At 47.2% G+C, this 18320-nt stretch overlaps 1 pseudogene; it reads left to right on the forward strand.

The window, feature by feature from the left end:
- The window catches only part of LOC141075029 (nuclear receptor subfamily 2 group C member 2-like), a 92372-nt pseudogene that overhangs the window by 17031 nt on the left and 57021 nt on the right, over positions 1–18320 (forward strand).

The following is an 18320-nucleotide window of genomic DNA, read 5'->3' on the forward strand; positions in this document are numbered from 1 at the left end:
ATGTGAGCAGCAAGGTGGGCAGTGAACTATGCACTCGAAGCGCCGACTCTGTGGCGAAATGTAGCAGACAGACAGACCTGGTAACCTAGAGGCAGGGGGCCAGCTTAAGAGAAAGTGAGCACGACAGCAAAGATTTTTGGCGTGGACAAGCAGCGCATAGGAGGCTAAGTAGCGTGCTCCGTCCTTACAGCAGTGGAGCTGCAAAGGACTGTTCCCGTTGTCTCCCGCCACTAAATGCGGTACTGCCATTTAGCAAGGCGCCGTGTGCCCAGTGACCGCCAGAGAGTGAGGCGCCGTGCGCTCCTTAACCGTGAGTACAGCACACGTGCGCAGTAGAGAGAGCCAGTTCAAGTCACGTGTTCAGCGTGGCTAACTAATAAATATAAGTCACAGAGGAATGACAGAGGATGTTGGTACAGTCAGCAAGGTACTCCCTCAGCATTTTAACAAACTTTGCACTCCTTGTGAGAGTCCCCCGCGACTCATGGCCTGGGCAATGGGAGGGTCGGAGAAAACTCTCCCCAAACTTTGCCAGTGTTCAACTGACTTTACTGGCTTGGAGTTGTGTCTCTCTCACCTGTACTCCTTGATTGGCCAGCGAACTGTGACCTCTGCTGCCAGTGTTTTCAGATGTAAATTTTTTTAATAAATCCGCAAGAAGTGCCCTCTGGTCCCCCAACATTTTAGTACACCTGTCTGCCTCTGGAATAAGAGATATAAAGTTCTCCTTGTAGCGTGGGTCTAGAAGTGTCACCAATCAGTATTGCCTGTCACCCAAAATTTTGATAACGCGAGGGTGACGGGAAAGGCAGCGTAACATAAACTCAGCCAAGTGTGCAAGACTGCTAACAGTCAATATTTCCATGTCCTCAACAAGAGGACGACTGACCATGCTCTCCTCCTCCTTGTTTTCAGGCCTCCACGACTTTGAACTAACCTCAGTAATATCATTGTACAAGCATTATTGTAAATACATTCTTGTAAATACACCCCTGTAGCTTTTATCTCCCCCATCTCATTGTAGATTGTAAGTTGTCACAAGCAGGATTGTTTTGTTTGGGTTTAATTATTGTTTTTGCTGTTACTTAGTGTAGATTTTAAGCTGTCACCAGCAGGGTCATTTTATTTTGTTTTAATTATTGTATTATTGCTATCTTTGTTACTTAGGGCTGTTGTGTTTGAATCTGTTAAACTGTAAATATGTTTCCGCTCTATAATAACTATCAATCTTCAAATTAGAACATAGATAAGCAGGATGGAGATGTTAGTTTTGTTGCCATTGATGCTCACCCTCTTGGTGGATTTCTCAAAGTTTTGGAGGATTTTAAATATGTCAGACATCCATGTCCACTCCTGAGATCTTAGGTGTGAAGACAGAACTGAATACCGACAACCTTGCTGATGCTGGTAGACTAGTCACAAACTGCCCTCTTCTGCTCACAAATCCTTTCCAACATCAGCAGTGTAGAGTTCCAACCCCTGGGGGCATCACACAACAGTTGGTGAGGCAGAAGATGCAAGCGCTGCTGAATCATGGCAAGGGCAGATGAAGCTGTTGATGACTTTACAAAATGGGTATGCTGAGCGTTGTACTTTTCCTAGCTGATCTGCCAGCTCCGTGTCACTTTTCACAAAACGTTCACCAATTAGGTTAAGCGCATGAGCCAAGCATGGCACGCATGTGAGCTCGCCTTGCCATAGAGCAGCCACCAGGTTCCAGCCAATTTTACACACAACCATGCCTGACTGTGGGTTCTGCGGTCTCAGCCACCGATATGCCTGCTCTTTCAGAGCTGTCCATAACTCTTCGGCATTGTGGGGTTTGTCACATAGGCATATTAGCTTCAGCAGATCCTGTTCCCGCTTTGATGAGGCAGTGCTGCAGTGCTTCCAGCTTGTGACTGATGTGCTACTTTCGCAGCCGGAGGCTGAAGAGGAGGTGAAGGAGGAGGAGGAGAAGGAGGTGCAGGAGCTGTACACTGTGAGGGCAACCCAGATTGATGTAGGGAATGCAATACTCGGTGTTTGGGAGGACGTGCACCATACCAAGTTCGGAGTGGGTCCCGGCTTCCACTATGTTAACCTAGTGTACCCTCAGTGAGGTGTCCCATCCCTGACCACAAGCACTTGTCCACGTGTTTGTGGTTAAATGGACTTTCCAAGTAACAGCATTGTGGAGTGCCTGGGTAATGTTGTGGGACATGTGCCTGAGTAATGCCTGAGATGGCACACCAGGACAAATATTCTCGCATGTTCGTGGCCTCGGGGTGATCCTCTACTCTGCCCTCTCTTTCAAGCTACATATCCAAGCCCTTGCCTCCTCCTGTCCATTACAACTCAAAAACATTTCCTGGATCCGTACATTGCAAGTAACTTAAAAATGTTTGTGTATGCCCTCATGATCTCCCGCCTTGAGTACTGCAACCTTATACTCTGTAGCCTCCCCTCTAGCACTGTTGCACCACTGAAATTTATCCAGAACTCTGCTGCCAGAGTAATCCAACTGTCTCTCCATTATTCTCCAGCCTCTCCTCTCTGCCATGCCCTTCACTGCCTTCCTATTGCCCATAGGCTACAGTTCAAAACCCTAAATATGACATACAAAGCCTTCCCCTACCTGTCTCCTCCATACATCTGTGACATGATCTCCCAATGTCCGACTGGGTCATGACTTTTTGTACACAAACCCAGTGTGCCATCTGCAAGATGTACCATCCCTGCCCACATCACTTGTCCACGTGTCTGTGGTTAGGTGCACTTTTCCTGTACCGGTATTGTTAATGGCCCGGGGAATGTTGTGGGACATGTTCTTGCTTGTCTAATGAGAAGAAAATAAACTGTAGCACTACTGTGAAGGTGCTCAAGTAGGTTCCCGAGGCAGTAAGATAGAAGTAAGAAACTTGGCACTCAACTTATGATAAGGAAATCCAGATTTTTTATTTAGGCAGTCACTAAAACAGAGGGCGTTTCGGTCCCAGTTGGATCTTCATCAGACCGACTGCTGTATAAATGAGTAAGTATAGAGACCAAAAGCATCTGACAACAGTGGAAAAAATCTGGATTTCCTTTCATAAGTTGAGTTTTGGCGCCCGAACGCGGAACTGTGGTAACCAGCCTATTCGGAATCCGTATGTGGGAGCTTCCTGGGAGGTTGGACATGCAAAATCCAGCTGCAGCAAGGTGAGGAAATTTATTCTTACACTATTTTGCACTGCAATCTCTCTGAATCTCTCTATATCTCTGGGTAAAGGCTGTACAACACGGTTTAAAAGATCCTACATCACCAGTGAGTATGTCAATATGAGAGTTGAGTAATAAGATAATAATTGTCACCTGTTGTATCTGTCAATCTGTTCTGTCAATATACTAACTGGTTGTGTACTGTGTAGCACAGAGCTGGGACAGACTCTGAGCAGTGTTGTTATTTTGGTCATTTTGGATTGGCAGTAAATCATATGAGGTTGTATTTTGTATAGGGCTGTGGTTTTTGGTTTTTGTGGTCTTTGTTGTTCTTGTTGTTTAAGAAATTGGCTTTGGTGTTCTCAGAGTGTCAGTGGACACTGCTGTAGTTTCATAAGTTGTGTTAATTTCAAAGTGCAAATAGGCAGGCTGTGTGAATCCTTGTATGTATGTCTATTAGTGTTGAGCGATACCATTCGATACCCAAAAATATCGTATCGGATGGTATCACCCGATACAAAAAAAATATCGGGTATCGCCGATTCCGATACCGGAAGTCCCATTCAAGTCAATGGCACTTCCGGTATCGGAATTTAAAAAAGCCCTTTATTTCCTTGTTGGCTAATTCTACATAATTGAAAACAAATAAGAATCATGTAGAATGTATTGTGGGAGGTGGAGGAGACATTAAAGGCATAGAGGTTTATTCAAATCACATGGCATAGCATTAATTCCAATTTTTTTTTCAAGACGTTAGGAGTTAAAAAGATATTGACTATGTTAACCTTTTTTTATATTTTGTCAGATATGTACTGTATGTTTCACAACTTCTATGCTCTTCACCTTCTTTTGTACTTCTCCCACACTTTCTCCTTCATGATCCGCAGCAGTAGCATTTTTTCATCAACTTTTTCTTCACCTTATTCATCTTCTTCTTCACCTTATTCATCTTCTTCTTCTTCACCTTCTTCCCATTATTTTTTTTTTCCATTCTTCATATTCTTCTTATTCAGCTATTATTAATTTTCATATGCTATTTCTTCATCTTCTTCCTATTCTTCTTCTTCTTCATTTTCTTATGGTGACAGGCATTCCTGTAGTACTTATCTATAAAAGTTATAAGATTACACCTTACGTTCTGCCTGTCACAAAAGATTTACAACAGGATTTGTCCACGTTCAGTTTGGCCTGCAGCAGCAGGCATTATCCAGGGGCACCACGAGGAGGAACAGACTCACCCCCATTTACTGCTTAGTCTTCTTCTGCTTATAATTCTTGATATCTTCTATGCTGAATTTTAGTCTTATGCTTAATGTTTTTCTGCATTCTGTTCTTCTGCTTTTGCTTCTTCTGCTTCTTGTTATTCTGTCTTTTGCTCTGTATCTTGGTGGTTGTCTTCATGTTCTTTGTCCTGTTCGTCATATTATTTTGGGTCATATTTCTGGTCTTCTTTGGTGTGGTCTTCAGGGTCGTCGTCATCAGGGTCATCGTCATGGAGATCAATAAGGATTACCAAAGACAATTTCAAAAAGCTTGATCTTGGAAATGTAGCAGAAGGTACAAGAAGGCTGAGAAACTGGCGAGAACCAGCTGACAGTATTGGAACCCGTAGTGGCAGCAGAAGGAACAAGAGCCAATGGCACTACCGAGGACCAACTGACGGTGCTGGACCATGGTTACTAAGCAGAAGGTACCTGTGCTAAAAAGCACTACCAAGGACCAGCTGACGTTGCTGGACCTCGGATACCGAGATGGAGGCACCTAGGCCAAAGGCTCTGGCGAGAACCAGCTGACAGTGCTGGAACCCGGATGGGTAGCAGAAGGAACAAGAGCCAATGGCACTACCGAGGACCAACTGACGGTGCTGGACCACGGTTACTAAGCAGAAGGTACGTGTGCTAAAAAGCACTACCAAGGACCAGCTGACATTGCTGGACCTCAGATATCGAGATGGAGGCACCTAGGCCAAAGGCTCTGGCGAGAACCAGCTGACAGTGCTGGAACCCGGGTGGGTAGCAGAAGGTACCCATCCAAAGCAAAGTAGCCAGGCCACAAGCCGGCCGCAGTTACCGAAACCCACAGTCCTACAGGGGGTCCATGTCCGATTGGCACTACGGATCCAGCCTTCAGTGCCAGTTCCCGCAGCCCACATAGGAGTCACCTAAACTGCAGGAACCGTAGAGTCGGCTAACCCGGCCGCAAGACGACAGGACAATGGATTGGTGGCATAGTGACCTTGACACTACCTGGAAACAGCTGGCGTGCTGGAACCAGGCTGGGCAACAGGGAGTACCCGTGCCAAAGACACTGCCGAGCACCAACTGGCGTTGTTGGAGCCCAGGGACAATCATGGTGTAGGCCGAGGCCTACTTGGTGGTAGTTTTATATTGGTTCTGGACTACAGCTGACTGACAACGTGCTCCAATTAGGCATCTGTCTCCACTCTGTTTCCAGGATTTAACCTGACCACCAACACCGCTAGTTTATGCGCACAGTAGCCGTCAGCCCAATCCACACGTGTTCCTGTGTTACTGGGGTTCTGTAATGTCAGCAGATCCCCTGATGTGTGTCTGGCAATGTCTCCTGCTCTGTCCACATTCCCACCACTTGTAGTGGGAAGGTGGACAGCGCAGGAGACAGTGCCGGACACATATTGGGGGATCAGCTCACGTAACAGAACACCAGGAACACAGGAACAAGTGTGGAATGTGTGGACGGCAACTGTGAGCAGGAACTGGCGGTGTAGGAGGTCAGGGGAAATACTCGAGACAGAGTGGAGACAGAGGCCAAATCAGAGAATGTTTAAATCAGAAGTAGTTACAATTTGGAGGCAGCAGCAGTTTGCCGTCCACACAGCAGGGAATCAGCTGACGTTACCGAACCCCACTTACACATGAACAAGTGTTTTTTCTGTGTGTACAGCACTTCCGAGCACCAACTGGCGTTGTTGGAGCCCAGGGACAATCATGGAGTAGGCTGAGGCCTACTAGGAGCCAGGTGTAAATCGGTGGTAGTTTGACTTTGGAGGGAGCAGGACACTTTGCCATACACACAGCACGGAATCAGCTGACGTTACCGAACCCCACGTACACATGATCAAGTGTTTTTTCTGTGTGGACAGCACTTCCGAGCACCAACTGGCATTGTTGGAGCCCAGGGACAATCATGGAGTAGGCTGAGGCCTACTAGGAGCCAGGTGTAAATCGGTGGTAGTTTGACTTTGGAGGGAGCAGGACACTTTGCCATACACACAGCAGGGGATCAGCTGATGTTACCGAACCCCACTTACACATGAACAAGTGTTTTTTCTGTGTGGACAGCACTTCCGAGCACCAACTGGCGCTGTTGGAGCCCAGGGACAATCATGGTGTAGGCTGAGGCCTACTTGGTGGCAGTTTTAGATTGTTTCTAGACTACTACTAACTGTCAACGTACTCCAATTAGGCCTCTGTCTTCACTCTGTTTCGAGTATTTCCTCTGGCTTCCAAACACGACAGTTGCTGCTCTGAAATGCCGTCTGCACAACCAACACTTGTTCCTGTGCTACTGAGGTTCTGTAACAGCAGCTTATCCCTAGAGGTGAGTCAGGCAATGTCTCCTGCTCTGTCCACTTTTCCACTACAAGTAGTGGGAATGTAGACAAAGCAGGAGACATTGCCGGACTCACCTCTGGAGATCAGCTGATGTTACAGGACCATGGTAACACAGGAACAAGTGTTGATTGTGCAGACGGCACTTGAGAGCAGAAACAGGCGGTGTTGGAGGCCTGAGGAAATACTCAAAACAGAGTGGAGACAGAGGGCAAATCAGAGAACATATTAAATCAGAGGTAGTCAGAAGTTGTAGGCAGCAGGAGAGTTTGACGTACACACAGCAGGGGATCAGCTGACGTTACCAAACCCCACTTACACATGAGCGAGTGTTTTTTCTGTGCGTACAGCACTTCTGAACACCAGCTGGCACTGTCGGAGCCCAGGGAAAATCAGGTAGTAGGCCGAGGCCTACTTGGAGCCAGGTGTAAATCTGAGGTACTTAGAGTTTGGAGGGAGCAGTACACTTTGCCATACACACAGCAGGGGATCAGCTGACGTTACCAAACCCCACTTACACATGAGCGAGTGTTTTGTCTGTGTGGACAGCACTTCTGAGCAACAACGGGCATTGTTGTAGCCCAGGAATTACAGTTCAGGTCATAGAAGAAACATGAACACAACAGGAGACCTGGATCCTGTTGCCAGCCAATTATTTATTCTGGAAGAGGACTGGCAAATTCAGGTGAGATCCAGGCCTTGTTCATTTTCACAAAAGTAAGCCGGTCAACATTATCGGCGGATAGTCGCGTGCGACGGTCTGTTACCACACCACCTGCAGCACTAAAGACACGTTCCGATAATACACTGGCAGCAGGGCAAGCCAGCACCTCCAATGCATACTGGCTAAGCTCTGGCCATGTATCCAGCTTAGAGACCCAAAACTTGAACTCCGTCTGGGAGTACACTAACAGGGCAAGACAAGTAGTCTGTCACCATCTGACGGAAACGTTGCCTCCTGCTGACTGGAGCTGTCTGTGATGGTGTAGCCGTTTTTGGCGGTCCCACAAAACTTTTCCACATTTGGGCCACACTGGCCTTGCCTTGTCCTGCGGCACTGCCTCTGCTACCTCTTTGTGCAGAGCTTCCTCCACTGCCTCTACCCACATGGCTGCTTTGAAAAGCACTACCAGCAACACTCGCAGGGGGAATGGAGAACATGATGGCCTGCACAAGTGTTTCTTGGTACTCCCGCATTTTACACTCCCGGTTCAACTGTGGTATGAGGCTTTGTAAGTTGTCCCGGTAGCGAGGATCTAGGAGGGTGTACACCCAATAATAATAATGGAGAATGTTGGCGATGCGGCGGTCATTTAACAAGCACTGCAGCATGAAATCAACCAATGTGCTGCAGACTGCCAACTGGACTGGAAACGCTGTCCCCAGCTTGAGGCAGCATCTCAGCCTGCTCAGCATCACCCCACCCTCGCTGTACACACTGACTACTAGAGCCTTGTGTACCTCCCTCCTCTGGAGAGATGTGTTCCTCCTCTTCCATTGACTCCTCGTCATCCTCCTCACTAAGTGTCCCCTGCCAAGGCCTTTGTGTGGAACCACGTTGCGCAGACTTGCCAGAAGCAGATGGCTTTTCTGACTCCTCATCCTCGACCTCTTCAAAAACCTCCTCACTTAGTGCTTGTAAGGTTTTTTGAAGCAGACAAATAAGGGGGACAGTCATGCTGACTAGTGCATCATCTGCACTGGCCATCCGCGTGGAGTTATCGAAGGCACGCAAAACTTGGCAGATGTCCCTCATAGAGGCCCACTCAGTGGTGGTGAAGTGTGACCGGCGCACAGTGCGACTTGTTTGCGCCTGATGCAGCTGGTACTCCATTACTGCTGCCTGCTGCTCACACAAGCGCTCCAACATATGTAACGTTCAATTCCACCTGGTGGGGAGGTCACATATGATGCGATGTTCTGGCAGGCGAATCGGCGTTGCAGAGATGCAATGCGCGATCTTTCCATGCTGGAACGCCGCAAGTGAGCACACTCTAGGCGAACCTTGTGCAGCAGTGCATCAAGATCTGGATAGTCCCTCAGAAAGCTCTGCACGACCAAATTGAGCACATGTGCCAGACATGGTATGTGAGTGAGGTTGCCTAGGCCCAGAGCTGCCACTAGATTTTGGCTATTGTCACTGACTACCAAACCTGGCTGGAGATTCGCAGGCACAAACCACACATCGCTCTCCTGCTTGATGGCATTCCAGAGCTCCTGTGTTGTGTGGCTCCAATTCCCCAAAGAAATTAATTTAAGTACGGCCTGTTGACGTTTGGCCACACCTGTGCTCATATCTGTCCTAACAGGCTCATGCAGTGCTGATTCCGAGGAACTAGAGTAGGAGGAGGACTCAATATGTACAGACTGCATTCCCGCAATCCTTGGAGTTGGCAGAATACGTACAGAGCCACTCTCCAGATCTGTACCCGGCTCCACAACATTGACCCAATGGGCAGTGAGGGAAAGGTATCGTCCCTGTCCATGGCTACTGGTCCACGCATCGGTGGTCATGTGGACCTTGCTACTGACGGCGTTTAGTAGCGCATTTTTAATTTTTCCCTCCACATGCTTTTGCAGGGCAGGGACGTCTTGCCTGCTGAAATAAAAGCGGCTGGGCACATTGTATTGTGGAACTGCCAAAGACATCAAGTTCCGGAAGGTGTCAGTCTCCACCAGCCTAAATGACAGCATCTCAAGGGCCAGTAGTTTGGCAATGCCGGCATTCAGAGCCAGTGCTCAGGGATGGTTTGCCGAGTATGGCCGCTTTTTCTCCCATGCCTGTGCTACCGATTGCTGGTGAGTGGTCTGGGAGTGTGATGATGACTGAGAACGTGGTTCAGTGGGTGGAATTTCACTGGGTCTCTGGACAACAGTGGCAGAGGTTCTTCCATGGCGTTCCAGTGAGGAAGCCGAACCAGCTGTGTGTGAGCTGGAGGAAGAGGTCCCAACACGAGCTGAAGAGGTTGTAGGTGCTGCTGAAGGTTGGCCTACATCTTCAGTGTGTCTGTGTAACTCCACCTCGTGCTTGGTACGCACATGTTTCCACATACTTATGGTATTGAGGTTGCTCACATTTTTCCCTCGTTTAACTTTCTGATGACAAAGCTTGCATTTGACAAAGCAAATGTCATCTGCAACTATGTCAAAAAAAGACCACGCACTGCAAGTCCTGGGAGCGCCCGTTTTGTGTTTTGGAAGAGGATTGCTCCTCACGGGTGCCAAAGTGGAGGCTACAGGCAACCAAGTCTGCCCCCGCCCTCTCCCTCCTGTTTTGGCCGTTCGGGGAATCTCTTCCTCAGAGCTGCTCCCACCACCTTCCTGTGGCTGACGCCATGATGGGACAACGACCTCATCATCTCCACTCCCCTCTTCAAGCACCGGCTGGTCCTGGGTTGTCTCGCCAGCACCGTACGCACCAGAAATTGACAACTGAGTCTCATCATCATCAGATAAGTACTGAGGTGTGCTGACAATAGGCACTGGCCCACCTGCCTCTTCAGATTCAGAGGGACAAAGCAGTTGCGCATCACTGCACACTCCCTCTTCTTCACGCTCTAGAATGCTGCTTGGCTGGCCACCTCTTTCCAAGCCAACAGATTCTGAGAACAGAAGTAAAGATTGAGATGGCTCCTGTCCAGGGCTCTCAGACTGCCTGGGCATTTGGCAGGTGGTGAAGAGACAGATGGTTGCTCTTCAGTGCTCTGGCCCTGAGAGGATGCGGAAGTCATTGAAGTGGATGCGTTAGCTGCCATCCATTCGACAACGGCTTCAATTTGTTCGTCATGCAGCAGTGGGGTACGGTGAGGTCCTACAAAGCTGCGCATGAAGGACTGTTGCCTGGTAAAAGTGGGGGATGCCGGGTCACTGGTGGCCGCAGCAGGCACCGAATCCCCACGTCCTCTCCCTGCTGAATCCACCACGTCCTCTCCCTGCTGAAACTCCACGGCCACGACCACGTGCCTTACTCCCTGCCTTCTTTATCTTGGTAGACTGATAAAGATAGGCAGAAAAGTAAAAAAGGGGGGGCTTAGTGTTCTTATTCCTGAACACCTGCTAACCAGTATAAGAAACACTAATTTTGACAAGAGTGTGTGTACTACACTTTAATATGATCTAATGTGGCCTACACAACTCTAAAGTGGAGTGTTGGGTGAACTTTACTTCCTTTTTTTTTTTTTTTGGGGAAAAATAAAAGGATGTGACCAAAGTTTGAAAGCTATAGTATCACAAACTTTTTGGAGCGATTACAATGCAGGAAGCTAACCTACAATGCAATTGATGAGGCTCCAAAAAATAGGGTGATACTAGTCTGGCTGGCCCTGAAGGGCACAAGCCAGCAAAAAGGCTCCTCTATCTAATCCTATATAGTGTTTGCAACTAACCAATGACAATGGATGCGGATGGAAGCACACTAATATAGGAGCAAAAATCTGGACAAATTTGCTGCTATAAATAAAAATAAAGGACTGTGTATGAGGTAGTGATGCACGCTGAGCGGACTACAACCAGCGGTGGCTGTAGAGCACACTGCAACGTGAGCTGCACTCACACACAGAGAGACCTATCAGACAGCCAAAAACAGTGCAGAGAAATGGGCTATAGCACTGAAAGGCTGCTGAAAGGCTCCGCTGTCCACTCCTTTAGTGTTTGCAACCAATGTATATGGATATGTATGGAAGCACACTATACAGGAGAAAAAAAAAGCAGCAATAAAAGAAAAATGTGTATGAGGCAGAGATACACGCTGGGCGGCCTACAAGCAGACGTGCCTGCAGGACACACTACACAGCGTGGGTCTGCACTCACACAGCCCTTGCAGACAGCTATTAAACCAGCGCTGCTGGGCTACAAAAATGCTACAGTGGTGGATTATGTAGCCTGGGTAGAGCAATAGATATTTTTGATGATCGCTATTTCTAACTGTCCCTCACAGTCTTCAACAGCAGCCTGTCCCTAACTGAATTCACAGCAGAGTGACCAGAAATGGCTGCAGTGGTTTTTATAGTGCATCATGACATCATTTCAGCAGCCAATCACAGCCATGCCAGTAGTTAACATGCCTACATGCCTAGCAGGATGTGCCCACACTTCTGAGGATCCCCACTGGCTGAATCAAATCGAGCGGGCTCCTAGCATTATGGGAACTTCCGATTCCTGTATTCGATATGAAAAAAGTATCGGAACTAAGTATCGGAATTTCGATACAGCTAATATCGGCCGATACCCGATACTTGCGGTATCGGAATGCTCAACACTAATGTCTATGAGAACCTCTGAATGAGATGAGAGATGAGTAACTGAGTATTAGGGATATAAATAAGTCCCTGATTGATGAGGGGTTCCGTTAGGTGTGGTCCTCTGTATGTGACAGAGGACATTATTCAACTCAGCTTGAGCTGAATTAGGCGGAGTGATTGAGGTAAGGGATTTTTGTGCTCTTCTTTTTGTAAAATCAACTGACCACTGAAAAGTGAAAGGATAAAAAGAGAAAAAAAAATCCCTGAATGAGCACGCATGAATGAATCATCACCATTCTGTGAAGGATGCAGAGGAGTTCTAGGGGTACTGAGTCAAGGGGCAGAGCCCTAGAGAATTTTTTCATGGACTCCTAATATTGTTACCTTTCCAGTTCTTGTGGGAGGTCCAGGACGGATACGTTACAGATATTTCAATCTACATCTGAGATTGAATGAATTGAGTAATGATATAGCTCGTGTTATATGTGGTATGACATTGGAAAGTTTTCTGGAAACATTTGGCCAGAAAAGGGCAAGGCGTGGTTACTCACATTATACAGTTATTTGTCCCTACAGTGAAGTCCCGTGGTCACTAGAGATTCATGAGGGTTTTGCAGAGATTGATTTTGATTAGGTCTAAGAACTGCTGCATTCTGTTTCTGTGTGAAGGACACTAAATTTCTAAAATTCGTGTCCTTCGTGAGGTACGCGCTAGGAGATCTGTGGTTTGTTTAAAGCAACAGTACAGTACAAAAAAAGGGGGAGAAAAGGAACTGTGCCTATTTTTAAGGAAATTTGTGAAATATTGATTGATCTTCAGTGTGATTGAAAGATTGGTAAAAGATTCACCTGCTTCAAGTTGAGTGATTGATATGTAGCTAATTGTGGATCAACAAAGGAGGTAGCCAACTGTACGGCTGATCTAGTAGGTAAGAGGCCTATCACATCTGGGCCTTCTTACTTTAGTCAGTGGTTTTTTTTTGTTGTGGGTGAGAGGCAAGGGCAAGGAGCCTTCTGGCTACACCTTGGCAGGCTCGTTCTGACTTGCTATGTGTGGCCTGTAAGACAAGGTCCAGGCACACTAGAAGGGCATTTAAGAACAAAGGTGAGCTGTCTAAGCTGAAGCAGCCTTCCCAGGTTCAAAGAAGGTGGGCTAGTAGGATGAAGGCCTATTCCTATTCTAGCCAGCTGATCTAACGGGTGAGAGGTAAAGAGCCTTCCCGTTACATCCTGTAGGTCTACCGGTTGAGAGGCAAGGAGCCTTCCCGCTACACCTTGGCAGGCTCGCTCTGATTTGCTACGTGTGGCCTCTAAGACAAGGTCCAGGCACACTAGAAGGGCATTTCAGAATAAAGGTGAAGCTATAGGAAACTTTTTCTGTGTACAGTCGGTGCCCCCAATGGGATCCAAGACAGCTATGCAGATTGTAAAAGACAGGATAGGAAGCAGTGAAAGATGTGGGACCAATATTGAAAAAGGCAAAAATGCTAGAGTGTGGATGTTGGGATGTACAGAAATGGTACAGTTTCAGAGAGGAGAATAGAGTTTGGATAAAAGATAAAAGGAAAGAGCAACAAGGGAATAAATGGTGTCGTGTGGCAGAGGAAATACAACAGTATGGAAGTAAAGAGACTACAGTGGGACGTAAGGTGTATTATGACTGCTTTGATGCACAAAAATCTATGTCTGCTAGCGCCCCACCTCTGCATAATCAGAGACTGAGACAAGACAGATGGACTTGTAAACACTGTGGTCAGCCAAACTCAGACTGGAGAGACACTTGTAGGACCTGTGCTGCAACCCGACCTAAACAAATTGCACTATATCCTGTCTGGACAAGATCACATGTAGTGACAGAGGAAGCTGACTCATTAGTGGGAGCATTGACCTTTGGGGAAGAAGCTAGCAGTGGTCCTGAGGGGGAAGAAGCTGTGGAACAGCATGTCATCCCCACGATTATCCAGTCACCTCAACCACCAGACCCATCACCAGAGAAACATCCACATCAAGACCGAGAAGGGTGACTAGAATAAGACAGATACAGGAGTATTATCCCTGGAGCCCCTCTGATCAGCTGGCTATGCTAAAGCAGTTGCCTAACCCTGAAAACCAACCTTTCCCATTTTATAGAGAAATAAAGGAAATACAGCGGGCATATAAGTGTACCTGGGCAGACCTAGAGAGCTTGGTGAGTTCAAAGGCAGGTGACGTACTAGGACACATAATTAAGACACATACAGATGTGGCAAAGAATCAAGCTTGGGGCATGGATGATAAATCTGCACGGTCTGGGGAGACATACTGTGAATCACTAAAACAATGGGCTATAGTGAAACAATCAGAACAGTCTGTACTCCTGACTGACGTGACACAGCAAAAAGGAGAGAGCGTAGAGATGTACTTTGGACGGTTACAGCTGAAATGGGCAGACATGGGGTACAGTCCCATAAACCCACTTGATGTTAAAATACTGGTAAATGTGTTCATTAACGGTATGAACAAAGGCTTACGATACGCCGCAGTACAGACAGCCAGACCTGAATGGAGAAATGTAGATCCAAAAGATCTCCTGAAGGTGGCTAAAGGAGTTGAACAAACAAGGACAATAAAGGTACTGTCACACTTAGCGATGTACCAGCGATCCCGACCAGCGATATGACGCGGTCAGGATCGCTGGTACATCGCTAAGTGGTCGCTAGTCAGCTGCCACACAGGCAGATATCACTAGCGACATCGCTGGGGACGGGGGTCGCTACTTACCTGTCACACCAGGCGATCCTGCGTCCTCCCGCCAGGCTCCACGCGTCGCTCGTCGTCACAGCAGGAAGCGCCGCAGGAAGCTGACGACGAGAAACAGTCCTGGATGTTCTCGCGCAATCAGCGATAAGCAGCGGGGGAGCGGGTTGTAGGTAAGTATCACACACAGCGATATCGCTAGCAATATCGCTAGAACGTCACAAGTTATAGCGATATTGCTAGCGATATCGCTTAGTGTGACAGTACCTTAAGACGACCTGTCATGTATGCTGGAACACAAGGAAAACAGTGGAGACGTAGTAAGGGACCTAAGGACATAGAACCAGTGCAGTGCTGGAATTGTGGTGAGAATGGGCACTACGCCAACCATTGCAAAAACCCTATAAATGAGAGCAAGCAGACCAATCTTCCAACTCCCCCACATCCAGACTAGGAAACTGGCAACCCAGTGACAAATGTGTGCCTTGTTCTTGTCCCCTCTGGACCTGGTCCTGCCTTGATGACCACCATAACAATGCCGGGAGGGAAAGAGGCAGAATTTTTGATTGACACTGGGCCAGCCGGGACTGTGGTACACAAAGACTTGATAATGCCAGACATGATTACTAATGAGATTGTGGAATGTGTAGGGGTAGAGGGACAAGTGACAGAAGCCCCTATGACTAAACAAATAAGACTAAAATTACGAGATAGAGGTGCTTACAAAACTTATTGTTAGTGACAATACCCCTATAAGTTTACTGGGAGAAGATGTGTTGAGTGCTATTCAGGCCACCATACAGTACTCTCCTGAGGGTATTACAGTCACAAGTCCCCTCTCGGATAAACATTTTTGTAAGATTGCAGCAATGGTGTATATGGCAAAAGCAGTGAAACTAACACCTGACACCAAAATGCCTGAGGATGAGGAAATGGGACAGGTGCCAGACACTGTTTGGGCAAGGGGAAAAACTGATGTGGGTCGGCTGCCCATTCCCCCTGTCATGATTAAATTGGAAAAAGTAACCACTCCTCCTTGTTTAAAGCAATACCCCTTGAGCCTAGCCAAATCAATGGCCCTGAGCAGAGATATTAAAGAGTATGTAAAGGCAGCGGTTCTGGTGGAAAGATCTTCCCCTGAACACCCCTTTAAGAAAAAAGGACCGAAGGGTTCCCCTGACACTTACCGAATGGTTCATGAGTTAAGGGCTATTAATGATGTTACAGAAAGTGTGACATCAATCGTCCCTAACCCACACACATTACTGTCACAGATCCCAGCAACGTCAACATGTTTCACAGTCATCGATTTGGCGAATGCGTTTTTCTCTGTACCCCTGCACCCTGACTGTATCTCTTTTTCTTTACTCATGAAGGTAAACAATATTGTTGGACAGTCCTCCCACAAGGGGGAAAGAACTCCCCTACCATCTATTCAACAGCAATGGCCAGGGGTCCTTGAGCAATGGCAACCATCTCACCCACAGACAGTACTATTACAGTACGTGGATGACCTTTTGCTCTGCTGCCCGGACCAGATGTCCTGCAAGGAAGCTACAGTTTCCTTGCTATGTTTTTTGGCAGAAAAGGGTTGCAAGGTCTCATGTGACAAATTACAGTATTGCAAACAAAAGGTGACATTTTTGGGACATTGTATTGCCGAAGGTACAAGACACCCGACTGAAGACAGGAAACAGGCAATTCAAAATCTCCCTCTACCCAGGTCACATCAGCATCTACGCACTTTCCTAGGCTTGGTGACCTACTGTAGGCCTTGGATAAGGTCTGCTTCACAAATGATGCAACCACTTTATGACTGCTTGTCATCAGACCCCTATGATCTCACTCAAGAAGCAATTGATTCCTTCCATTCTCTCAAACTGCTTATTGTGTCAGCCCCAGCCTTAGGCATTCCAAACTATGACCAGCCATTTTTCTTGTTTTGCACAGAGCAGGGAGGACATGCTACCGCAGTACTGACACAACAACATGGAGGGAAACAGAGACCAATAGCTTACTACTCAGCACAATTAGACCCAGTGATCAGAGGGTCACCTACGTGTGTCTGTGCGATAGGAGCAGCTGCAGTACTACTAGGAAAGACATGTGAGATCACAGGGACTTTTCCTTAGACAACTTATTCCCCACATGACATCCATTCCGTACTCGTACAAGTTCAACCAAAACATCTGTCTGTGGCCAGACAGCACTGACTTGAATGCGCTCTACTAATTCCTGAGTATGTCACCCTTAAAAGATGTAACGTTCTGAATCCAGCCACCCTCCTGCCTGTGGATTCAGAAAAGGGGGAATTGGTGACCGTATTAGCAAGTGAGGAAGGATACTTTGACATGACGCATGAACATGACTGCATAGAACTGATGAGTCAGGAGACAGTGGGGTTTGCACACATTCATGAAAAACCTGTTCCTAATGCAGATTTTGAGTTTTTTGTAGATGGCTCCAGATACCACCAGGATTGGCGATTCTACACTGGATATGCAGTAGTATCCTCACATGAGGTAATCTGAGCTGAACTACTCTCACCTCACATGTCGGCACAGGAGGCAGAGTTGAAGGCACTCACTGAGGCGTGTAGAGCCGCTGCAGGTAAAGTCGCTAATATTACACAGATTCGAATTATGCATGGGGAATAGTCCATGATTATGGCCCTATCTGGAGAAGCAGAGCGTTTCTTACATAAGTCGGTAAATCCATTAAGAATGCAGAGCTGGTCAACCAATTGATGGAGGCATTGATGTTACCAGTCCAGATTGGCATTGTCAAGATAAAAGCACACACAAAAGGTGACTCCGTGGAGGTAGAGGGCAACAGAAGGGCGGACGAGGCTGCTAAAGTAGCAGCAAGGCGGCCTAGAGAGCAGTGGATGGTGGCCACAAAGTAGTGGGAAAGTGGAAAGACTAAATGGGACACTTAAACTGAAAATGCAAAAGGCCATGGCAGAGACAGGAAATAGCTGGGTAAAGTGCTTGCCTCTTGCACTCTTTTCAGGCAGACACACTCCATAGAATGACAGATTTGTCTCCTTTTGAAGTCCTGTTTGGTAGTGCACCAAAGACTGGTCTGTACTTCCCACAGGTGCTACAAATGCAACATGGTTCTATGATAGCCTATGTCCAGGCCTTACAGGAAAGAATTAATGTGGTACATAAACATGTGTTCTCATCCATTCCAGATCCTAATGAAAGTGCAGATGTGCATCAGCTGAATCCAGGTGATTGGGTGGTTATACGCAGACACGTGAGAGGGAGCCTGGACCCACAATAAGACGGCTCCTTCCAAATCCAACTGACCACATCCACCTCAGTAAAACTTGAGGGAAAGCCCACCTGGATCCACGCCAGTCACTGCAAGAAGGTCCTGTCAACAGTAGAATGACTGTACTCATCACCTTGCTGGCAGTGACAGGGTTTCTGCACTCTACAGAGACACAGAATAAACTCTTAAATGCTGACTGGGACAACAAACTTATTAGACATCATGCTCTTCTTATAAAGGACATGGAAGGACAGAAACCGAAAGACTGTTGGATCTGCACACACAGCCCATAGAA

Source organism: Dendrobates tinctorius, unplaced genomic scaffold (genome assembly GCF_039654945.1).
Source record: "Dendrobates tinctorius isolate UK_male_01 unplaced genomic scaffold, ASM3965494v1 ptg000015l, whole genome shotgun sequence".
Classification (NCBI taxonomy): Eukaryota; Metazoa; Chordata; class Amphibia; order Anura; family Dendrobatidae; genus Dendrobates; species Dendrobates tinctorius.